At 36.1% G+C, this 23226-nt stretch overlaps 1 protein-coding gene across 3 annotated transcripts in view; it reads left to right on the top strand.

Annotated features, from left to right (window-relative positions):
* Positions 1 to 23226, top strand: part of IL1RAPL1 (interleukin 1 receptor accessory protein like 1) — a 697071-nt gene that overhangs the window by 237786 nt on the left and 436059 nt on the right. Inside the window, exon 2 of one of the 3 annotated variants that reach the window (XM_054056066.1) lies at positions 20883 to 20924. The exons of the other annotated variants lie outside the window; for them this stretch is intronic. The gene's annotated coding sequence lies outside the window, so the exon portion shown is untranslated. The remainder of the gene's footprint in view (positions 1 to 20882; positions 20925 to 23226) is intronic. 3 annotated transcript variants of the gene reach the window in all.

Below are 23226 nucleotides of genomic sequence, written 5' to 3' on the forward strand. Positions count from 1 at the left end.
ACTCTGATAGGTCAGCTGAGCCTTTTTGGTGGTGCCACACTCCTGAAACAGCTGTCAGCAGTGTCTTGCTGTAATATTTCTATAGCCAGTGTATTAAACTGTGCAGTTTTATCTTCCCTCACCCCTACTGGGAAGAATAGAGAATGAGGATATTAGGACTACTGTGCTTTACCCTGACCTCTGGAACTGCAAGCCTTTGTAATAAAAATGTCTTTTTAAAAGTTTCTGCCTATTGCTGCAATAGAGAAACCCAATGAAAACACATAGAATTCAGTCGGGTTTCTTTTTTAAGAAAAATGCTTATAATATATCAGATATAAAAAATCAACAGTTTAAGCCATATCCATTATAAAAAGCCAAATTTAACATATGATGGATGAGTCAAAATGGTTCGCTGTATCTCGATCCAGCATTGAAGTGAGGCCAGCATTTTTCTGTTAACTGAGGGGTTTTTTTATTATTTTCTTTTCATTCATCATTTTACAATTCAAACTTCTTTTTTTTCCCAGTTTTGATAAAGTCTTGATAAGATTTAAACAACTTTTTGTTTCTTAGTAATTTTTTTGATGTCAACAGTAGATTTTTCCCTATATATTGTTTTGAAAAATTTTCAGAAAGACATTCATTACAAAATGCTGTATTTCTTCAGAATTAAGTCCAGGCCTACATGTAACTTTGGAGCTTACTTCATGACCATCCCACGCCTTTTGTGACTATTAATAAGCACAAAGCCCATGACTACTACCCATCAGAACAGAAAAAATAATGCATCCAAAGATACATTAGAGCAAAGAAAAAGTTAAAGCACAGCAAAGCAAAACCCTTTTTGATGAACTTGACTCATAAAGGAAGAAGACAAAATGTCAAATTAAAATATTAAAACTCTCATACTGAAATTCCCTTCAATGCTCGCTGTGTTATTCATTGTGTAAGTTCATCATTATCCCAATACTACATTAAAAACATGATACAAGCAACGTGGTACTATTTTTTTTTTTTTCAGGATTGCTTGTTTTGGGTTTTTTTCTGTCATGTACCCTAGATTTAGGAAATCCCTATGCTATTGTAATAGAACTCTGATCTGATGACTTTGAGGTAATATAACATTGTTCATTTTTCCCATGGTAGGTTGGAATGAGGCATTAAGGAAAAGAAAAATGAAAAAAAAAAAAAACAATCAATCTCTGTAAGAAATAGCTTTATGTGAAACGTAGTTGGGTATCATGCAGTTAAAGGTAGTTGGCAAATTTGTATGTTACAATTTTGTTATTCTGTGTTTGATAAAAACATCTATGACTTGGAATGTAGACTAAAAGTAAATACAAATGAATACAAGTGAATACAGGTCTTTCACATCTGCTAAATCCCTGCTATTTTTAATACACATTATTTTCTCCTCAGCTGTATTTTATGCCAAAATCTTCTCAAACAGCAGATTGTCAAGGAACAAACTGGGTGTAAAAAATTAATGTAAACCTGTACGAAGAAGAAAAAAATGATAAGAAACTATGTGTGTTGGAGTTCAGAAGTGGTTTCTAGGGCTTTGAAAAAGAAATAAAACAAATGAAATTGTAGTGCCTTGAACTTTCTTATATATATTTTTTTTTTCCTTATAAGAGTTCCAAGTGCCAATTAATATAAAGCTACTGGAGAATTCCAGGCAGGTGACGCTCCAGGGGACTAGTATCTCCTATTTCCAAAAGAGATTTAACAGAGTCAAGGAGCTGCTGATGCTGCTCACGTGCTCACGTGGTGCAAAAGGAGTTCCCCCTTAGGATATTTAAAATAATCCCTTCTTCATTCCTTTCTCAGCCTGCAAACGTGGTCCTGCCACTCAACAAATGGCCTCTCTACCCCAATGTCCTCACCATCCACTAAGGGCCTCATCACAGTGAGAATCACATCTCCACAGTATGGCCTTTTTCATTGTCCATCAGGAGATAACCTCTTTTAGGGAAATTCTCCTTGATGTCAGTTATTTGTTTAAAAAACAAGAATCAGGGTTTTTGTTATTTATTTTTAAGAAATCTCTTTTTTTAATAAAATTACTGGAATTCTAGACAACGGTACTATTTTTGTGGTGCCAGTGATGCACTATTCTTATCAACCTGCCACTAATTTTGCTATTTCTACCTGTCTGCTAACTAACATTGCAGAGCAGAAGCTCCTCTTCCTGGAAGCTCTTCCCTGCCCTGTCTACACTTAGACAAACAACTGATGCAAAATCTACCATTCATTTGTACAGTTATTCTTATGTTCATTCATCAAGTCTTCCCTCTATTTTCTGTTGAAATTAGTGGCTTTGTGTTTTTTTTTTAATACAGATTTATAGTTACGTTTTCCATTTACTTAAAATTAAAGTGTGATATTTAAAGTGATTTTTAAGTGGAGCATAGAGAGAGAGCTTAGAAGTAATGCTAGAGCTGGGTCTAGGAATTCGCTGTTGAAAGCTGAATGTTTCCTCTTTGAATCATGCATTCTTCCAGCATTCTGAGTATTGTCCTGTCATTTGTCTTCTTCATTATTTTGGAAACCATATGATACCATTTAATTCTGGTGGGGAAAATATTGTTACAAATTAGGGGGTCAAGGAAAAGAAGAGAACACTGGGGAGAGGGATTGGTGGGAATTTTTATAGTATATTTTTCATTAGAAAGGAGATACCATTTATTCAAAAAGCGATTTTTTTATTTAACTTTTTTTTTTTAATGTAACTCAAGCCACCGTTTTTACATCTTAAAGTAATGAAAATGAAAAATTTTCTTTTTCAGTATGAAAAGTTAAATATGGTCCAGGTCACTTTTACCTTGGTAGTAAAGTTACGTCAAGCATTAAAAAAAAAAAAAAAAATTTAAAATGGCAAATTTCTGAATTTTAGTAACAGAAAAATATAAACTACTGAATTAATTTTATTAATTTATTTTTTCATTACAGTTGGGGATAGCTGATCTCAGACTCTTCTAGGGTAGGTAACTTTCCCGGCCTTTTTGATTAGGGCATTATGAATGTCTGTGGAACAAAAGATTAGCTAAGAAGATAAGAGGTCAGTTTCTGGTGAGCAATCTCTGTGATCAGAAATTATAGAATACGTAATGTCATTAAATACTTTCTATCTGTGTGAAAGTTTGGATTGAAAACTTTGGATTGGACTGTGTATGTTATTTTTGGATTGGACTCTATATATAGTTTTTTTTTCTGTTTCTAATATAAGAAAAATGTTGTGTCTAAGCAAGTTTGTCACAAAGAAACATGCTAAAGTAGGGTTTGTGTGTTCTGAGAATGTTATTCCTGGCATATTTTGCCCTGGCAAGCTAAAAAAAAAGTGCTAAGTTTTACATCATCAAGCAGCCTCTGACCTCTCATTGAATGTTCCCAATACAGTTTTTAGAAAAGAAGCCAGGAAAAAGCTTAAGACTGATGAAATAGACTCATATTTCAGCAAAATTCATTCCTTTTTGCGTTTTCCATTTCTACTTTGCCTATCAAATCTGAAATACCTGTTGACCCTCCTGCTAGACTACGTTGGCCTCAGAGGGATGACCTCACTTCAGTGTTTCTTTGACAAGGATTTATAGATGCTTGGAAGTATTTGGAAAATATTTTTTTAAGAAGAAAAATATATTTTTATATGTATATCTATTGTCTATATCTATAAGTAATATAGCAATCCCTAAAGTAAGGCGATTTTTTTCTCCATTAGACATTTGAAAGTGATATTCTATAAATTTGAGCCATTAGTTCACAAAAGATGGCATGTTAAAAAAAGACTCACTTTTCAGAGCTGAACTGCTCAAAATCACACCAAAAAAAAAAAAAAAAAGGAAAATACTGATGTTCAAGAATATCCTAGAAACAGAATTGTTTCTTGTACTGAGTATATTAATTCCCTTCTCTACTCCCTATGAATTTCCTCTAGCTGCTGGTCTGCATGGTGACTGGTTCTTCATCCAGCTCCACAGGTGTTTGCCAGTTTCTGGAATTACGTTCACTGCACATACGTATGACAAGATTGCTTTTTACCTGCAGGACAAAAATGGTTTCCTGCTTCCTAACATGTTAGCAAGGAACTGAGAGTCGTGTTTTTCCTTTCCCTGGGTGACAAGTATTTTGAGCTACTGTTATTCTTTTTTTTTCCAGTTATACTTATTCTGCAAATAACAATTGCAGAGTTGCAGATTGTCTCAGATCCATCTAGGGACTCTGTTTAGTGGTTTAGTTGGTTATAAGGGAGCGTATTATAACCATTTAATGTTGATCACATAATCAAGTGCTCTGCAGCACCCTCCAAAAATGGATCTCTCTTGCCATATGAATAAATTGTATAACTAACTTCATGATGTTCCTCTTTAATCACTTCTACAGCACATTGTGGATTAAAATCCAAATAAAAGCCTGTCCTTTTGATCATTACTTTAAAATGCTGTTGACACAATTAAAATTGCTGTCATACCTCACACACTTGGAAGGCAAGAAATTATTAAATTTAAACTTCTAAAAGACAGAAAATGAATTATTAAGTCAAGAGGAGATTTATTGTGTAAGACTTTATATCTGGACTGACATCTTTTCCTGACATTAATATTGCTCAGTTACTTACGGTCTTTCTTATGCACTATGGGCTTATCTTCATGGCCATACAGCTTCACTATTCTCTTCTCCTGTGGGCACTATTTGTACCCCACTTCAGGCAACACAAATTTAGATCTCCAAGAATACAAAGTTAGAGAAAACACTGCTCCTTCCCCTGTATCCTCTGGAACTGGTACTGGGAACACAAGGTTGAAACGCTACCGAGCTGCCAGATTATGACAGTCTCAACATCTCTTGCAGCCTTCATATCAGGAAGATAGGCTGTCAGGAAGCAGTAAATTTAACACATACAAGCAGTAATAATTCAATAGCCTCTTCTAAGGGATACCATGAAATAGTTGTGCTTTCCAGATAGAAAAAAACTTGTGAATAAATGTGAAAAATATACAAGGAAATGCAAAGAAAAGGCAGCCTTAGAACTGGTAGTAACATCTATTATAAATGTGTTACTCTGAGGTGAAACCATACAGAAGGATGGACTCAGTAGAGAAAGAACAGAAGAGCTTTTGCTGAATTTGGTGCAAGCATATATTAAAGAAGCATATGTGGCCTGGTTTGGTGCTGGTTGCTATATATATATGAGGATCTTACCATGAAGACTGACATTATCCAGGATTCAGTAAGCACTGAATAGAACATATATACATACATATATATATATCTTTGACTTTCTTTTTCATTTCATTTTATGATCCGTTCCAAAATTGTCCATTCTTCTCTTAATTCAAAAGTCTGAAAATACGAATTCCAAATTATTTGTGCTGGTGGGAGAAGGATATTCACTGCTGTAAAGTACTGTTTTTATTTGTTATCACAAGAGATTCTGGGAGTTTCTTTTAAAAGTTAAAGACAGTGCCCTAGAGCATACTTGGTACAACATAAGTTAAACCAATCATCGAAAGAAAATTAATGCATTGCAATAGGTATATTTTTACTTTAATAATTTTGCTATTAATGCAAGTGGTGGAAATAACTTTCTTTGCTTTTATTTAAAAGAGGTACATTTACTTCTTATAAGCTTCATTTAATTCCGTTAAATACCAAATTATCTGATTTTTTGTTGACACTGAACCTGAAGAAAATCTGATCAAGATAATTTCATCCTTTGTAAAATGTTGTTCCTACCACAACCCTCACAAAGTTACTAAAATGTTGCATAATCTGTTGTGTATTCACTTTGAAACTGAGAACTTGTGAGTTATTCTGATTTGCATTCCCAAGAGCTTCTGGATAATGTGTAAGCTCTGCACCTTATGAACACACATGAAGAGTATCGTGGAAGACTCACTCATCCTTCATCTTCTAGAGGGTGTAGGAATCTCATTGCTACTTTTTGCCTTGTTGGAGTTCAGTGGTCATTTTCCTTCCTGTGTTTTAACTTTTCCTTGATCTTTTAAGCAGCTGATTTGACCTCTCCTCTACAACTCATGGAAAAGTCCCAACACCTAGTGGGGCGTTTTTTTATTTCCTTTAAAAAAAAAAAAAAAAAAGTGAGGCAAAATGCAATCTCGGTTGTATACAGGATTCATTCCAAATGACTTGTGTGGTGCTTTTTTAATTCAGACCAATAAAGGAGCAGGGCATGAGTTTTGCATTCTTTAATCCATGATAATGTGGACTCTTCTCAAGGGTCAAGCCATTGCAGTTGGTGGAACAGAAAGAGGCAGTAGCAGAAGGTACTGTCGTAGGAATTTCCCAATGCTCTTTTGATCACCTGCTCTCATTTCCCTGCCCCATATCTAGCTCTGCCCACTGTCCTACACCACTTGACTTGTCCCTCTTTTGTTTATCTCCATCTCCTCTCCCAGTTTTTCTATCACTGTGACAGAAAATATATGCCCTGTAGGGAGCTCCACCTTTCATGTTTCTCAACAAGCTGTATTCCCAAGCTGGTGTGTTTCATGGTGGGATATGCCCAGTTTGTGCCCACATTCTTCCTTACTCTCCAGACCTCTTACATACCATTAAGAAGCACACACAAAGAACTGCCGCTGACCTCTTGTTCTGCATCTTCTGTTTCATTTTGCAGGAACTGTGTTTTCATTACTCTGTTCTTTCCTTTTCTCTCTGAGTTAATTAAAGTTAATTGAGTAATTGATACTCTGCTATAGAAACTACCCAGCTAGAAAAATATCAATGTGTGGAGTAACCATACGTGTAGAGCGTATCTAATATGCTATCTTATGTAAAAGGTCCAGAAGTCCCTTTAAATTAGCTTTAACAAGATACCTTTCCTGAAGAAACAGTTAAGAGCACACCTAACAAGCTGTGGGTTCTACTAGTGTTCTGCAATAGATAGCGTTTGAACTTCAGTGAAAGGACATAGATCTAGCTCCATTGAGACAACGGCAGGAATCAGTTGTCTTCTGTTAAAATGGTTTCTTTGGACTCTTGCACTTGGCATTGCCACCAATGCATCTTTCAGAGTCTTTGGTGCATGAGCAATTTGCACATTAGGGGGGTGACAAAAGAGGTGTATGGGAATCCCATCGTAAAATTCTGGCTATTGTTTTCCCATTGGAGCAACAAGATCTCGGTACCTCTAGAAGTTAATGGTGGCAATACAAATTTTGTGTTTAAAGGTCTACTTTAATTCCTAATTGCATGGGCAATCAAACCAAATCCTTTTTATTATCCATTTTGTAAAAAATCATGGGTCTTTTTCAGTGACAGGGCTTTGCAGGTATATGTAGAATCCACTGCTCCAGTGATTTATACTATGGAACACACACGTTAACAGTCATCCTAAGGTACTGTATAAGAAAATCTTAAGTCAATACAAATATTTTTTTTAAAATGCAGAATTTATCAAAAACATTGACTCGATTTGAAATATCTTTTTTCCATTTCAATTCGTGATGAGTTCCAAAATTGTTCATTCTTCTCTCGATTCAAAAATTTGAAAAAACAAATTCCAAATTATATTTTGCCTGGGACAAAACAAATATCTTATTACTTCTTATAAGGCCTGTATGAGCAATCAAGTAAAAATAAAATCACAAATTATTTTCTGATTATTGACATTTCTGTAGAAAGGAGAATTTGCTGTTCTTCAGATAATATGGTAGGAGAATATGGCCGTAGGCATCTCTGTATAGTTCTTCTAGTATCTGCCAGAGGCAGCAGATGATTTTGATGGTTTTTTTTTTTTCTGAATCTGCATGACAATGCATCTGGTTACTGTTAGAACAGTTAGTGTTTGTGCCCAGGGTGAGCTAGAAAATTTCTGAAGGCTTGTTTTCCCAGAGAATCTGGTGCAGTATATGTCTCTAACTTACAGGAACAACTAGATTGATGAAAAAGAAATTATGAAAATTATGGAAAAATGTAAATTTATTAATTATTTATTTTAATAAGCTATAGGTTTACCTGTAGTTCCTTTCCAAAACTATAGATTTGTGCCTAAATTTGTTTCATTTGTATTTAAAGATGTAGCATCATGCCTAGCCTTATCCAAGAACTACATCTTTGACACAGCCCCCGCCCCCCTCCCCCAACATCCATCTATCTAATTGGAGAGATATGGATTCAATGGGTGGACTGATCAGTGGATAAGGAGTTGTTTGGGTGGTCACATTCAGAGAGTAGTGTTCAGTGGTTTGAAGTCCAGATGAAAATCCATGCCAAGTGTTGTCCCTCAGGCTTCCGTATTGGGACCAGTGCTGTTTAATAACTTCATTAATTATATAGACAGTGAGATCGAGTGCAACCTCAACATGTTTACACATGGCACCAAGCTGAGTGGTGCAGTTCTCACACCAGAAGGATGGGATGTCATCATGTTGGGGAACTCCATGATTTCAGTACAGGATGGGGATGATGTGATTGAGAGCAGCCCTGTTGAGAAGGACTTGGGGGGGTCAATGATGAGAAGCTCAACATGAGCTGGCTGTGCATGCTTGTAGCCCAGAAGGCCAACCGTATCCTGTGCTGCATCAAAAGAAGCGTGACCAGTGGGTAAAGGGAGGTGATTCTGCCCCTCTGCTCTGCTCTTATGAGACCCTAGAGTACCATGTCCAGTTCTGGAATCTCTAGCGTAGGAAGGATACAGAACTCTTGGAACAGGTACAGAAGAGGGCTACAAAGATGAACAGAGGGCTGGAGCACCTCCTATATGAGGACAGGCTGAGACAGTTGGGATTGTTCAGCCTGGAGAAGAGAAGGCTCCGAGGAGACAATATGGTGGCCTTCCAGTGCCTGAAGGGGGCCTACAGGAGAGCCAGGGAGAGACTTCTAACAGAGGCAGGTAGTGATAGGGCTAGGGGGAGTGGCTATAAAATTGGAGAGGGGCAGATTTAGACTAGACATTAAGGAGAAATTTCTTCACCATGAGAGTGGTGAGGCACTGGCACAGGTTGCCCAGGGAAGCTGTGGATGCCCCATCCCTGAAGGAGTTCAAGGCCAGGCTGGATGGGGCGTTGGGCAGCATGATCCAGTGGGAGGCGTCCCTGCCCATGACAGGGAGGTTAGAACTGGATGATCTCTAAGGTCCCTTCCAAGCCAAACCATTCTATGATTCTATGTTCTTATCTGTTGTGTTAAGTAGGTTGAGTCATGAAAAAATTAGTTCTCTGTTAAATATGGAAATTTCACTTCATCTCATGCTAATGTAATTATTTTCTGTTTATAATTGCTTACGAGTACATTTTTTTCCTCATTTTAGTTTAAGTTGTTTTCTAAAGCTTAAATAAAATAGTCAGATTCAAAGGCATGGGTTGACATTTAAAAAAGTAATGATTGGTACCTTTTTTCAGAGAAGCCGATCACCAAAAATATTTGACCTCATTCTTTTTAGCACTGAACAGTAATATTTAGAGGTTTGTATTATTCAAGGCCAGTTTCTTGTTAGGAATACTTAGGAACGTGTAAAAAGTTAAAAGGAAATGCAGTTTTTCTAGTACGAAGAACTAAATGTTGAGAGCTCAAGGTTAACGTAAATAAAGCTTCCGATCCTTAAGCAAATTATAAGATATATTTGCACACAGGATAAACTTAAAATGAACGTAGTTTATTTACTTAAAGGAAAGTGCAATCAATTAAGATACAATAGAAAAGGACATCACTGAATTAAAAATCAATAGTCCTCCTATTTACAGTATCTAATGTGAAAATCAGCATTTAGAAGAAGAGGCGTATTACTTTTGTAGGAAAAACATCACCATCTCTTACAACTACCACCAAACACAAAACCAGGTAGATCACATAATTAAAATAAATTATATTTCTTTAAATAATAATCCAAATATTTTGAAATCTGGATAGAAATACTTAAACATTGGCTTAAGTAATGTCTTATTCTGACATCGTTAGGGTTCTATTGTTTTATAGGTGGAAGGACACACATACTTTTTTATTTATTGAGCCCATATAATTTCAGTGAGCTGTATCCACTGCAAACAGCAGAGATCTACTTGCCCTGAGGTAAAGTAAGTATGTTATTTTTTGGTGGCTCATGGAACAATAAACACAAAAAGGACTTTAAAAATTTGTGTTATTGTCATGCAATGCTTTGCTAGGTTTTGTAGAGAACAGTAGCATATGGAATAATAAGATACAATAGATTTGTTGGAAATGAGTGTCTTAAGATTAATTAATTTGGGAAGATAAGTCTTAGTTGAAATACACAGATACAAGTTTTACCAGACATTGCCAATGTCATTTTCTGAAATTAATTCATCATCGCCTTTTAAATCAGTGTATTGTTAAATCTACTGACTTTTCCTTCTAGTCTACAGAAAGGTTGGCTGATAAGATTTATTCTCCAATGAACCTGAATGACATTTTTTCTACTAAAGTATAGGGTTCACTGGCAAGACCATTATAATTCAAGTAAAAATATACTCACGTTCATATGATTTCAATTTTCATACAAGAATGTTATCAAGATCTGTATGTTGAAAAATCTATATAGCGCATAAGTAAGAAAAATAGCATTGATCCTGTCTCTCTTAGGAAAGCTGTTGGATTGTACTTCTATGAAGGAACAGGTTTTCTTTCTTCTGCAAAAACAAATAAACCATAAAGATGGGCATATGTAATATAAATATATGGATGTGATATCAGCAGAAGGTGTGGTTTGTATAGAACCATAGAATCAAAGAATGTTTGGGTTGGAAGGAACCTTTAAAGGCCATGTAGTCCAACCCCCCCTGCAGTAAGCAGGGACATCATTAACTGTATCAGAGCCCAGTCCAATCTGACCTTGAATGTTTCCTAGATGGAGCATTTACTACCACTCTGGGCTACCTGTGGCAATGTTTCACCACCTCCGCTGTAAAAAATTTCTTGTATATAGTCTGCATCCACCCTGTTCTAGTTTAAAAGCATTTTGCCTTGTCCTGTCGCAGCAGATCCTGCTAAAAGGTTTGTCCCAGTCTTTCTTATGGAAGTCCTTCATTTTTCCAGGCTGAACAATTCTAACTCAGCCTTTCTTCATAGAAGAGATGTTCCATCCCACTGACAATTTTCAGACCCTCCTCTGGATACACTCCAACAGGTCCATGTCTTTCCTGTGCTGAGGACTCCAGAGCTGGAGGCAGTACTCCTGGTGGGGTCTCTCCAGAGGGGCAATATTACATCCTTTCACCTGCTGGTTATGCTTCTTTTGATGCAGCCCAGGATTCAGTTGGGTGCCTGGGCTGCATGTGCACATTGTCAGATCATATTCAGCTTTTCATCCACCAGTACCCCCAGCAGGTCTCAACTCACCCATGTTGGTCTCTTGCCTTCCTTTCCTGATTTCTTACACCTAGGGATCAAGAGCTCTTGTACTGTATGGAAAGTACCCTTATAGCTCCACCAGCTCTGTTCTGCTCCCTCGTCCTTGAGGGCAGTTTCCCAGGGGATCCTCTTGACTAAATCCTTGAAAAGCTGGAATTTTGCTTTCCTAAAATTCAGAGTCCTGATTTTACTTTTTACCTGACCCATAGCCCTCAGGACCCATAATCATCAAAATCTCAGAACTCCATAGTGCAGAGAGACCAACAGATAGACAGGGAAATATGTGACTAAACAATTACTTGACCAAGCACCAAGAGAGTCTTTTTCAAAGAAACAGAAGCATCACTGAGATAATGCCTGATTTAGTCTTTGAAAAACTGACGTTTTAGCATTCTGCACTGTATGGGCTATTATGTGCTGACATCAGCATGAGAATGGTAAAATTGGGGCACGACTACACTTTTCATTACAATCTCTGCTTTTTCAAATCCTTATGTGAAAAACTAATGGGGTTTTTTCATATACATATAAATATGTATATATGCATACATAACCTACCTCTAATAAAAAGGCTAACACAGGAAAGTCATGCTTTAAATAATCATGTCATCATATTGAAGAAAAAAAAAGAGAATGGAGAATATTTTACAGAGAATGGGTCTGGAAACACTCGACTCCCCTGTAGCAACAGTACAATTTGATTCAAAGCAGCAATACAATTATTTTCCCAACCAGTCAACCATTCATGCACTAGCACAGACCAGGTTGTAAAAAAACATTTTAACACTTGGTGACACAGAGTGAAGTGGTGAATCAGTGTTCATGTTAAGAGGGAGATTAGCATTTTTGTCTTATGCTTGTAATATGGGGAAAAAAATGTAACAGTGAACATTTTACTAGTAAAGTTTTCAGAAAAGTGTAGTACTGTGAGGAGATAAACAGTAAAAATAAATTTAACCTTTAAACATAGTCATAATCAGATGTGGAAATGCTGAACATAAATAAACCAGTAGGCCTGGAGCATGTGGGGTGACATTAAGATGAAAAGAGCACCATCAGGTTGAAATCAGAGTTGAACAAAGAATAAAATTATACAGCTACAGATAGCTCTTAATATTAATTCAGTAGTTCTCTGTGATTAAGGAAAATTGTGTCTTTGCATCTTTCTTGTTTGAAATTGTTTCTGTGGAGTTGATAACAGAAGTGTCTCACCTACTTTGCCAGTGCTAGACTGGATGTCATTCACTGCTTCTGTCTCTATTGCCTTATAATTCAGCAATGATGGGAGCTGACATGCAGAAGGAGGCTGTTCTTAAAGTAGACTTTGAGGCTAACTGCAAACTAAGAAAGAGGAGACTTGAGAAAAAAAAGAAAGATAAAAGAACAAATACAGGGGACAGAAAATGAGAGAGGAATGATAAAGCTGGTCAGTCTTTTTTATTTCTCCTCCTTTACCTCTAAAACTGCTGAGCTCTCATGATGATAAGAGTGGAATAGTAATAGCCTTTCAAAATTTTTTGGTTTTTTTTAACTCTTTGACGGTATTTTTGTTAAAAGAATGTTGTGCTGGGATATTGGTGTAAAATTTTTATAAATGGTATTCTGAGATAAAATATAATGCATTTTAAGTGTATATAATATTAAATGATGCCAGAACTCTTAACTACAAATAAGGCTGTTGTATACAGAATACTACTCGTGGGGGACTGTGTCTGGCAAAGATGATATGTCTTGAGAATCAAGGAGTTCTAAGGAGAATTCTGCATGAAGAAGGAACTAATTCTTGTGTAGTTAGTCCAAAATCTGAAAAGCAAGAAAAAGGGGATCCTTTCTTGCTTCCTTGGAGTATGTCCCTAGCTGCACGTTGAAGTCCCTCAAGAGCCTGTGACAGTTTTGCCTCTGCAGTGTGACCGTAATTGACAGTAAGAACTGAAGGTGAGGGAAGAAGAAACTCCTTCTACGGTCCTCAGCTATGAAAGCTCTTGTGCGAAATTGGAAATAGATTAGTGGGTGCTTGTAGTGAATATTTTATTTGGTACGTATTTCATGTGGAAATCAGCTGGCATCTCCAGCATCACTGCAGACCTATTATGCAATTTTTGGTGTATTTCTAATTGTTGTGGATTTTTTCTCTGAATTAGATTTGTACATATCGGTATTTAGACAGAATTTCTACTGTGGTCTATATGTGCATGAACTTAAAACCCTCCACAATTAGCATTAGAAAATGAGATACTTTCTTCTGAATGTAGCTTCTGTTTTTCTTTTGTACAGTACACCGAATATAGTCCTGAACATATCTGAACCATGTACTAAGCGAAAGAGCAATATGTAGCTCAAGAGTCCTGGAAAGAAGACTTCAGATAGCCTGAAGTCATTTCCTGTCTTTGCTAGAACGATAAAACCTGAAGAGCTAATGAAGTAAAAAAGGTCTTTTTCAACTTTCAGGACATGCAAAGATTTTCCAGCAAGAAAGCATGCAGGAAAACTTAAAATGAAAAAACATATTTGCTTTCTTTTACAATAGTAAATTTTGGGGAAATTACTTTTGGGTAATTTACATAAAAATATCGTCACCTTAAGCCTATCAAATTTATCTGTAACACCTTGACTATGTCAAGTCACTGAAGCAGAGTGAAGCACTTGTTAATGAAAAGAAATTACACTCCTTAAAATGAAGTCTTTAAACCCACTTTATCATCATTAGAATTTCCAACTATCTATCCCTCAAAGGTTGGATTATTTATGTTCACTTTAATGTAGTTGAATTTAATCAACACAAGTAGATGTGGCAAAGCTTACCTATCTCAGTTAAGATGGAAACTGCACTATAGGAAGAAAAGGTATTTTCAGATATAAAACTGTTTTTTTAGGGATAATTCAACTGGTTTTCTGATTTTTTTTAAAAGAATTTTTTTTCATCTTTCTCCTAAGGTAGTCTATAGAACTCTAATGATCTATTAATGTATAGAAGTAATGCTTCCTTTCTATAATAAACCAGCCAGTTAGCAGCTTATAATTTTCTCTACCTGTTTCCACTCTTGTATATATTCCTTCAGCTGCCACTGATAGTAACAACAACAACTAACAACTAACTTAAACTATCTCAAAAACTGAGGTGGCTGACCATAATATCTACTCTAGGACAGTCTACTCTTTGTGAAACCAAGGCTATAACTGACATATCTCAAAGAAAAAGAGCTTGATGGATTTTAAAGGAGTTTTTACAGCGCTATTTATGACATGCAGCTTTGACAGATCTCAGTGCTAAGTTGGAGATGGTAAAAAGAATCAGAAAGATACAGGCCACCTGGCAAATAAACAATGGTCATTTCTTCTGCTGCAGCAGGCACTTAGATGTCATGTTGGGTTGTCGGGGTTGAGGTAGGAACATCAGTCAATCCTAACTGTGAATAAAATGAAATACGATTCTCCTTGGGAAATTATATTTGATTTAATCAAAGCCAGGAAGAGACTATCTAGGTAACTAGATAGATGGATTTCTTGCACTTATTTTTGAAAATAAACAAAACAAAACAAAACAGCAATATAGAAGCCATTCTACAAATATAAACATTTGAAAACCAAACATCTTTAGAAGGGTTCTAGAGTGTATTTTTTTCCTTGCTGTTTTGCTTGGGATTTTTTTTTTCGAGGGGGACACATTGTTTATATTTAGCAATACTTAATGTATATACCTACAGGGAAAAACTGTCCTACCGTATACTTGTCATATGTTCTCTCATATTCTTGAGAACGCCAAGTGGTTTGTTTCCATAAAGCTTTAATTTAATTAAGATTGTCAGATATCAATATCATTTAACAGCAAGTGAGACGTATATACTTGTGTGTTTATGTAGATGAAACAAGCAGTATTACCCTGTATATGTATGATAAACAGCAGAATAGAGAAGACTTTTGAAAAACCTAAATTTCTTTAAAGATCATAATTTCAGCGCCTATAATGAAAAGACTGCATTGATGGCTTTTTAAGTAAGTATGCATTGCTGCTTTTTCAAAGTGTTAAGCCAGCAAGGAGCAGTATGTAAGAATAATTATATTTGCATAAATTTGAATCACACATATATACAAATTGTATATGTATTATATACATATATGTTTCAGAGATACATATATGCTTTAAAAATATATGCAAGTAAATTTATGGTAACATTTGAAAATGTTGTGAAGACTGAATTAAATATTGTATTTTATAAAAATAAGAAAGAAATAACAGCAAGGATAACAATACATCAATAGAGGACAAAATACAGGAAGCAATCCTGGAAACTGAGATTGGGAAATGGCATTGCAATAGCTTAAACTTACTATGATATTGTATAAGATTATCTATACCAGGTCAGAAAAAAGTTGCACCCAGTGTAGTACCTTATTTTGATGTCAGCCTGTACTGGACAGAGAAGAGACAAGGTACAACCATGTTATTATATTTTCAGGTATACTCATACTCCCCACTAGCCAGCTGTTATTGTCTCAAATCATTCTTTCTGATGTTTTTTCTCCCATGCATTAGGAGAAATGTTTCAAGCCTATGCAATCTGAGGCAGTGATTTACCTTCAAGCACAGAGGTCAACTATGAGCAAAGAGATAGCATATCTCCTGTTTTGAACTTCCTGTCTGATGACATTAGTCCTTTAATTCCAATTTTGTTTTATACAAACAATAAACATTCATTCCTTATTCATCATCTTCTTGGCATCCTTGATTTTGCAGACTTCATTTACATACCTGAGGTTTAATAGCCAGTTGTCATACAGCAGTGTTTGTATGTCTTTGAGAAACCTTGCTGCTCTTCTTCACTTCTTTTCAAGTATTATTAACCTTCTGGGGATAAGAGGATCAGAATTATTTTAACCTCTCTCCTTATCATTCTTGAACATTTTGTTTTAAATTATAGCTGTTTAGGATTTGGGGTTTTTTTGCTCTTTAGCCAATATTTTCATAGAAATCTTCATTATAATTGCAAGATTTTTGTCTAATTAGTAAGGTTAACGAGTGGTAGTTTTTAACTACCATTAGTAACTCTTCTTCAGTGTTTACATAAAAAAAATCAGAATTATTTTCTCCAGTTAGCATTATGTCATATTTTATCACTAGTTCCTAGAAGATAAGTGTCCTCCAAAACACTAATCCTCACCACCATTGGCTACCCTTAGAAGTATAAAATGATATTGTAAAATGACTGAAGGATAGTAAGCAATTCTCCGTGTTTTAAAGGAAATAGAAAGTAGACAGACCAGTTCGGTAGACCACCCTGTCTAATATTTTCTCTATGGTTCTCTTGAAGACAATATGTTTCAGAGAGTACTGTAGCAAGCATATTTGCAACAACCGATTTGGAGAGTGTATTTCTTTTTATATTTGTCACACTTAACAGCTTGAAACAAGAAACTTCACTCCTTCATCCTTGAAATCATTACCATCACTCTTCAAGGCACAAGGTAATCTTTAACTGACAAGAGCACAAAGATATGTTTAAAGGAGGCAGATTACTCCATCATTTTCCACCACGGGTAGATTGCATCTTTCTGTGATATATGTGGCCCTGGCCAGTGTTAAACAAAGAGTGCTGAACTCATAACAGTTCTGCTCCAGCGTAGCAGTTCATGTAAGATAGCAGATGATCCAGTGTATGCACAGCATTTCTTGTCTATAGTACATGAAAATTTAATTTCAGCTGAAATTTCATGCTAATACATATCAAATAAACCCAATTGACTGTACTTGTAAGTAATTTTATACTTTGCAAGTATTCGTTAATACATTGTGCTGGGAGTCAAGTCTGTTGTTGCTTCTATTTTTGGACAACTTTGTTATGAGAAAAAGCTTTACAATTATTTTAAAAAATATTTTCCTTGTCTGTGTGGAATGGAGAAGACAATTGTGGAATGGAATTGTAGATTGCTGTCACCATTTCTTTAATTTAAAATTGCCAGTCTAAAACCTGAAAATAATAATTGTTGTTTGTCTACAAAATATTTTCAGCAGTAAAAAGAAGTTGGGACAGTTCAATTTCTGGCACCATCTTGAGAAAATCTCTGTGTTCAGTAAATTATTTAACATCTGCTTGCCAACTAAATATGGGGACAATTATATCTTTCTAAGTCACAGTGGTGCTATGATAGATACACAAAAGCCACTAACCACAATACTGATCATCTGATTAAAGAACTGAGACCACCAATCATCCTAATCTAGCATGTTTTTCTCAGCCAAATTCCACAACTGTCCTGTATTTAAACTGCTTCGGAAGAGACATTGATCCACCAGAGAAGAGACATATATACAATCAACATCTTGTATGTATTTGGGGCTGCACTAAGAATCAGAATCAACATGTTTGAAATTATTTCGACTCCTCTGTTGACTTTTTAAATTATTGTATGGTATTTACAGTATTGTAGGTTTAATTCCTCAAATAAACATTTGGTTGTGTTAACTAACTGCCTATAAACCATATACCAGGACACTCTTTCTGGAAATCCTTTAAATTTTGTCCAGCTACTGTTGAACTGCTTGGCTAGCACACATTTTCCAAAAAGATCCTAGTTTGAATTTTAAGTCACTAGGAAAGAATTTACTATTTTCTGTGGAATGGATGTGAATTACAGAAGCTCGAGGGAGGATTGTTTTAATAGAGGTTTTTTTCTATGAAGTGTGACAACACTTCAAACTGGCACACTGCAATTTTTGTTGGAGGAAAAGAGGCTTGACATGGGTACCATTACTTTAAAATGTCTGATGTGATCAGCGAATAGGAAGGAGTGCCATGCAAGATATAGTCCCAGATATAAATGTCAATATGTCTACATTCAAAACAATGTGAGATACTTAATATTATATTTGTAAGGCATATAAGTGTAAAAAAAAAAATTATTAAGTCTCTCTCAGTTTCTCTTGCACGTCTATAAAACTTACATAACTTCCAAACCTGAATACCTTCATTCTGTCTGAACTGGAAAATTCAGGAAACATGTACCTGAACAAGATAATTTTCATATTACAGTTGACAATTTTCTCCTATATATTTCAAAATGTGTTGTTCCAGAGCTCTGGAATGTATCTTCATAACTCTTTTAGATTAAACTGCAGTCAATCTACAAGAAAGCTGTGGATGGACTGTTCACAAAGGCTTGTAGTGATAGGACCAGGAGCAATTGGTACAGACTGGAGAGGGGCAGATTCAGACTAGACATAAGGAAGAATTTCTTTGCTGTGAGAGTGGTGATGCACTGGCACAGGTTGCCCAGGGAAGCTGTGGATGTCCCATCCCTGGAGGTGTTCAAGGCCAGGCTGGATGGGGCCTTGGGCAGCCTGGTCTGGTGGGAGGTGTTCCTGACCATGGCAGGGGGATTGGAACTGGATGATCTTTAGCATCCTTTCCAACCCAAAATATTCTATGATTCCATGATTCTATGATCAAATTTGATGTCCTTATAATAATGAAAGTTGAAAATAACTTAAGGGAGAGTTTAGGGCAGGGTGGAGCAGTCACATTCAGGGTTGAACTTCTGAGGCTATTGATCCCTTTTTTAAAGCTCTGTGGATTCATGGAAGTGATCTGCTTACTTCTAAATAGATTTTCACCTAATTCCCACATCACAGTTTTTTTTTATTCTGCAAACTGTCCTGAATATTAGATAATATGGAAATTTGAATTAATGCCATTTTCAGATATTGTTGCCATATAGAATTAGATATGCTTGTAAAGGACAATTTTAGTCTCCCATTAATAAGATATGCCTTTCTTTATCTTCTATATGGTGTCACTTAGCATATTAGTGCTCATATAATTCTAAACTGTGATTATTTTTTTCTGTTAGAAAATCCCTTACACTCAGAGGTGACTGTCTTTGGTTTGATTGCACACTGTGCAATTACTTTAAGAGTACATTCTTATGCAACATAATTTCACCAGCTTTATCTCTGTGTTCTCCAGTTTTCAAAGTTTCCTGATAGTCCACGGAAGACAAAAATCTCTGGACTTATTCTATACAGAGTGCAGATTAAAAAAGCATATCCAACTTGAAAAAATTCCCACCAAAAGGTAGCCTAACTATCAAAGACTGACTCAAAGTCTGTTAACTAACATAGAGTGCACAGAGCACCAAAAATTGTATACATTCCATTCTCAGTGAAGAAATAATATCCCAATTCTTCTCTCACCTGCATATGTACAAGGACAGAGCATGTCTATCTGTATGAAATTTCTGTTAAAAAGGGATCTCTGCTGTGATGCGCTTCTGTCCATAGAGCAGAATAAGCAGCACAGATTGAGTGAGAAATGTGTCAGATGAAGGGAAAAATAACAATAGCATGTAATAAAACAAAAATAAAATTTTGTCATGCTGCTTCAGTCCTAATCTTTTTTAGAAGTGATTACCAGAATGCTAGTGACTCTTAGGGGCTCTTGCATTGGATTCCACAGTCACAACTGCAGGGATGCTTTTTTGGACAATACATTGTTAAGGACATAGACTGTAATCCATTGTTTACTAAAATCTTTGACTTTCTAGAAAGTATAATTCTCCAGTTTCATCCCCAGTGAGATGTTTTCAGCATTAGTGGGTCAAATCCTTATTTGTTTTACAGGCTGTGCTCCTGTGAGATAGAATTATTTATCAGCATAATTTACAGTTCTAAAGAATTCAGCTCATAGACCTGTGTAGACAAATACTGAAAATCTTTCTCTCATCTAATTGCCATTGCTTTAAGGTATAACCTTTTATGCTCTAAAGCAATTTCTCTCAATATCTTCCACAGAATGATTTGTAGTTTTGTTAGGTTTGCATTTGTGTAGTGGTTCTGGGGAGCTATACAAAATGCACTCTTCCTCCTGATTCTTCCTTCCTTTATCAAGATATGATGAGTTTTTCTACTATTGATAGGATCTTTCTCCTTTTATATTTTTTACTAGAACCCCTCTTGCACTTGGAGACTGCAAAGCTCCATATAATTGTATTCATCTATTTTGAAAATTCTTACATTTTCATGTATAATTTAGTTCTTTTTCAAGGATTTTCTGGGAACTACGAGTTCTTTTTGATCATTCTTCATGACCATTTATTGTACTTTCTAGCTTGCTCTCTTGCATGAATATATACAGTGACTACTTAAGTTTGTGTGTCAGTATACAAATATATGTGTATACCCACAAATTTATGAGTGCATGCATACGTATGCATGCATATACACACTCGTGTATATGCATAACTTATTTAGAATATACGTTTATAGATATTCATAATAGCATATTTAGACATTTAAGGAGGCACATAGATCCTAGCTCCCAGGGTGGCTAGCTCTGTAAAACTATTATGGAGCATAATTTTCTTTCTATGCTCTTTTCAAGGACGTTAGCTCTTCATGACACTTTCTGAAGTCAAGTGTGCAGTAGTATCTGTTCATCACCGTGACAAAGCATTTCTTGTCTCTGCAAATTGAAGTTCATTACATTAGTGCTGATGTTCTCTCAGCAGGTGGTCGATGTCAATTATTTTTTCTTCTGTATAATGAAAGCTGCTACATATTCATTTCAATTCTGTTACAGAGCTCTGAAGTTCTGACAAGCTGTGAGCAGTTCCTCAATCAGGTAAACTTATGAATAGCTTCATACTAGCTGGAATCATCATGTCCTGACTAACCTGGATTTCTCACAACTTGTCTCTATGTTTGCCTCATACACGGTGGCTAGATTGTCCTTTTCCTTTCTGTTTTTAGGGCTTATCACAGAAGACAGGCATCCAAACTTTGCTTGTTCACTTGCAACAGCTGTTTCCAAATACTGGACAAGCTGATTTTATTTTAATGGGCACATGAACAAGATAATTCACAATGATCTGAAACTTGGACCATGTCCACATAAGCAATCTACCTTGCCCTTGCCCAAGTCATCATGAAGTCTCTAGTCAGATCAAACTAAGTTCTTCTCCTCTGGGGACATCCTCTGGGGATGCTTTCAAGACTAGTGTGCTCGCTGTCCATATCAGTCAGATGGACACAAAACAACCTGACTTAAATCTTGAATAAGGTGCTTCTTAATCATACTGTATTCAGATGAAAAAAAAAACCCAAACCAACATAATATGAATCTCTCTTTCAACTCTTCCACCTGTTGCAGCGCTCAAATTCCAAATTCACTTCCAGGAGTTTGTAATAACTTTGATGTATTTTACACGTGTATTTTTGTGTATGTGTGTGTGTGTATATATATCTTATCTCTAGTTCTGAATTGAGTGAAAACTATTTTTAATTGCTTAGGTATTCAAAAACTTCTCTAAAAATACAAAGGTTTTCTTCTTCAAAAATCTTTTTTAATCTTATGACTCATCAGAAGGACAATAACTCATTGTGTGCTTGTATTACACAGGCAACTAAGTCTGTTGGGAAGTTTAAAGTTATGCCCATATATAGTGTCTACTTGAGCATTCCCTCTACCCAGTCATTGGCAGTGACCAATGTGGATGTATCATCAGAATATTGAAATGTAAGGGATAAAGAATAGAGGGTTGAGAAAACTAATTTCAAATTCTTCTAGATGATAAGTCATCAGAATTATTTTTAAAATGGAATAGAGGAAGAGTGTAGTGGCTGTGGTTCTGCCACTGTTTAGCAGAACTGATAATCCAGACTTACTCCATACTCTCTACTTTAGGTATGTAGAAATTTATTGTCAGCAATATAAAAACATCTGTCATACTCACAGGTTTAATGAAGGAAGCATGGAAGAAGAGAGTGTGATTTAGAGGTACAATTATTCTTCTTGAAAAGGTGGTTAAGAGTTGTGTAGCTTGTTCTTTAAAACACAGAATCACAGACTTACAGATGAACTGAGGCTCCGGGCACCTCTAAAAATCATCTGGTCCAAACCTCTGCTCATACCAGAGTCAGGGAGAGTAAGTTGCTTAGAGTCATGTCCAGTTGAGTTTTGAATATCTCCAAGAATGGAGACTTCACAGCCTCTGTGTGTAACCTGCTTTAGTGTTGGACCACCCTGACAATCAAGAAGTGGTTTCATATGTTTGTATGGAATTTTCTTTGTTTAAGTTTGTGGCCATTACCTCTTGTGCTGTCAGTGGTCACCACTGAGGGGAATCTAGCTCCATCCTCTTTACTCTTCCTATTAGGTATTTATGATCCCCCTGAGTCTTCTCCCCTCCTGGCTGAGCAGTCTCAGCCTGTTCTTGTATGTGATTTTTTCCAGTCCTTGTATCACTTCACTATATTTACTCTGGTATATACAGGTCTCTCTTGTACTTGGGGGCCTAGCACTGGACCCAGCACTCTTGAGTCTTGCCAGTGCTGATAAGACATCAGTGATAAGGATCACCTCTTTCAGCCTGCTGTTGACACATTGCCTAATGCAGCCCAGGATACCATTAGCCACCTTTGCTGCAAGGGCACACAGCTGGCTTGTGTCCAACTTGGTATCCACTGGAACACCTGGGGACTTCCCTATCAAGCTGCTTTCCAGGTGGAGCATATACCGAGACCTGGAGTTATTCCTCCCTGTGGTCAGGACTTGCTTTGCTGAGCTTCATGAAGCTCTGGCTGGCCCTTCATTCAGCCTGTTGAGGTTCCCCTGAATAGCAGCACACCAGTCAGTTGCATCACTCCATCTAGTTTTGTATAATCTGTAAATTCACTGAGGGTGGGCTCTGTCCCATCAACAAGATTGTTAATGATAATGCCAAACGATATAGGTCCTGATATATTTTCCTAAAAGAACACCTGTGTGAGGTTGTAGAACCAACACTCAATGTTTATGAAAAAAATAATATTCAGACCGTGTTATAACACAAAGTCTGTCTGTCATCTTGCTTACAAAATACAAATGCTTCCTTGAGTTTTTTGATTTTTTTTTTCTATTTCTGTCATTTTTTTGAGAATGCTTT

The sequence above is a fragment of the Cuculus canorus genome, chromosome 1 (genome assembly GCF_017976375.1).
Source record: "Cuculus canorus isolate bCucCan1 chromosome 1, bCucCan1.pri, whole genome shotgun sequence".
NCBI classification, from domain to species: Eukaryota; Metazoa; Chordata; class Aves; order Cuculiformes; family Cuculidae; genus Cuculus; species Cuculus canorus.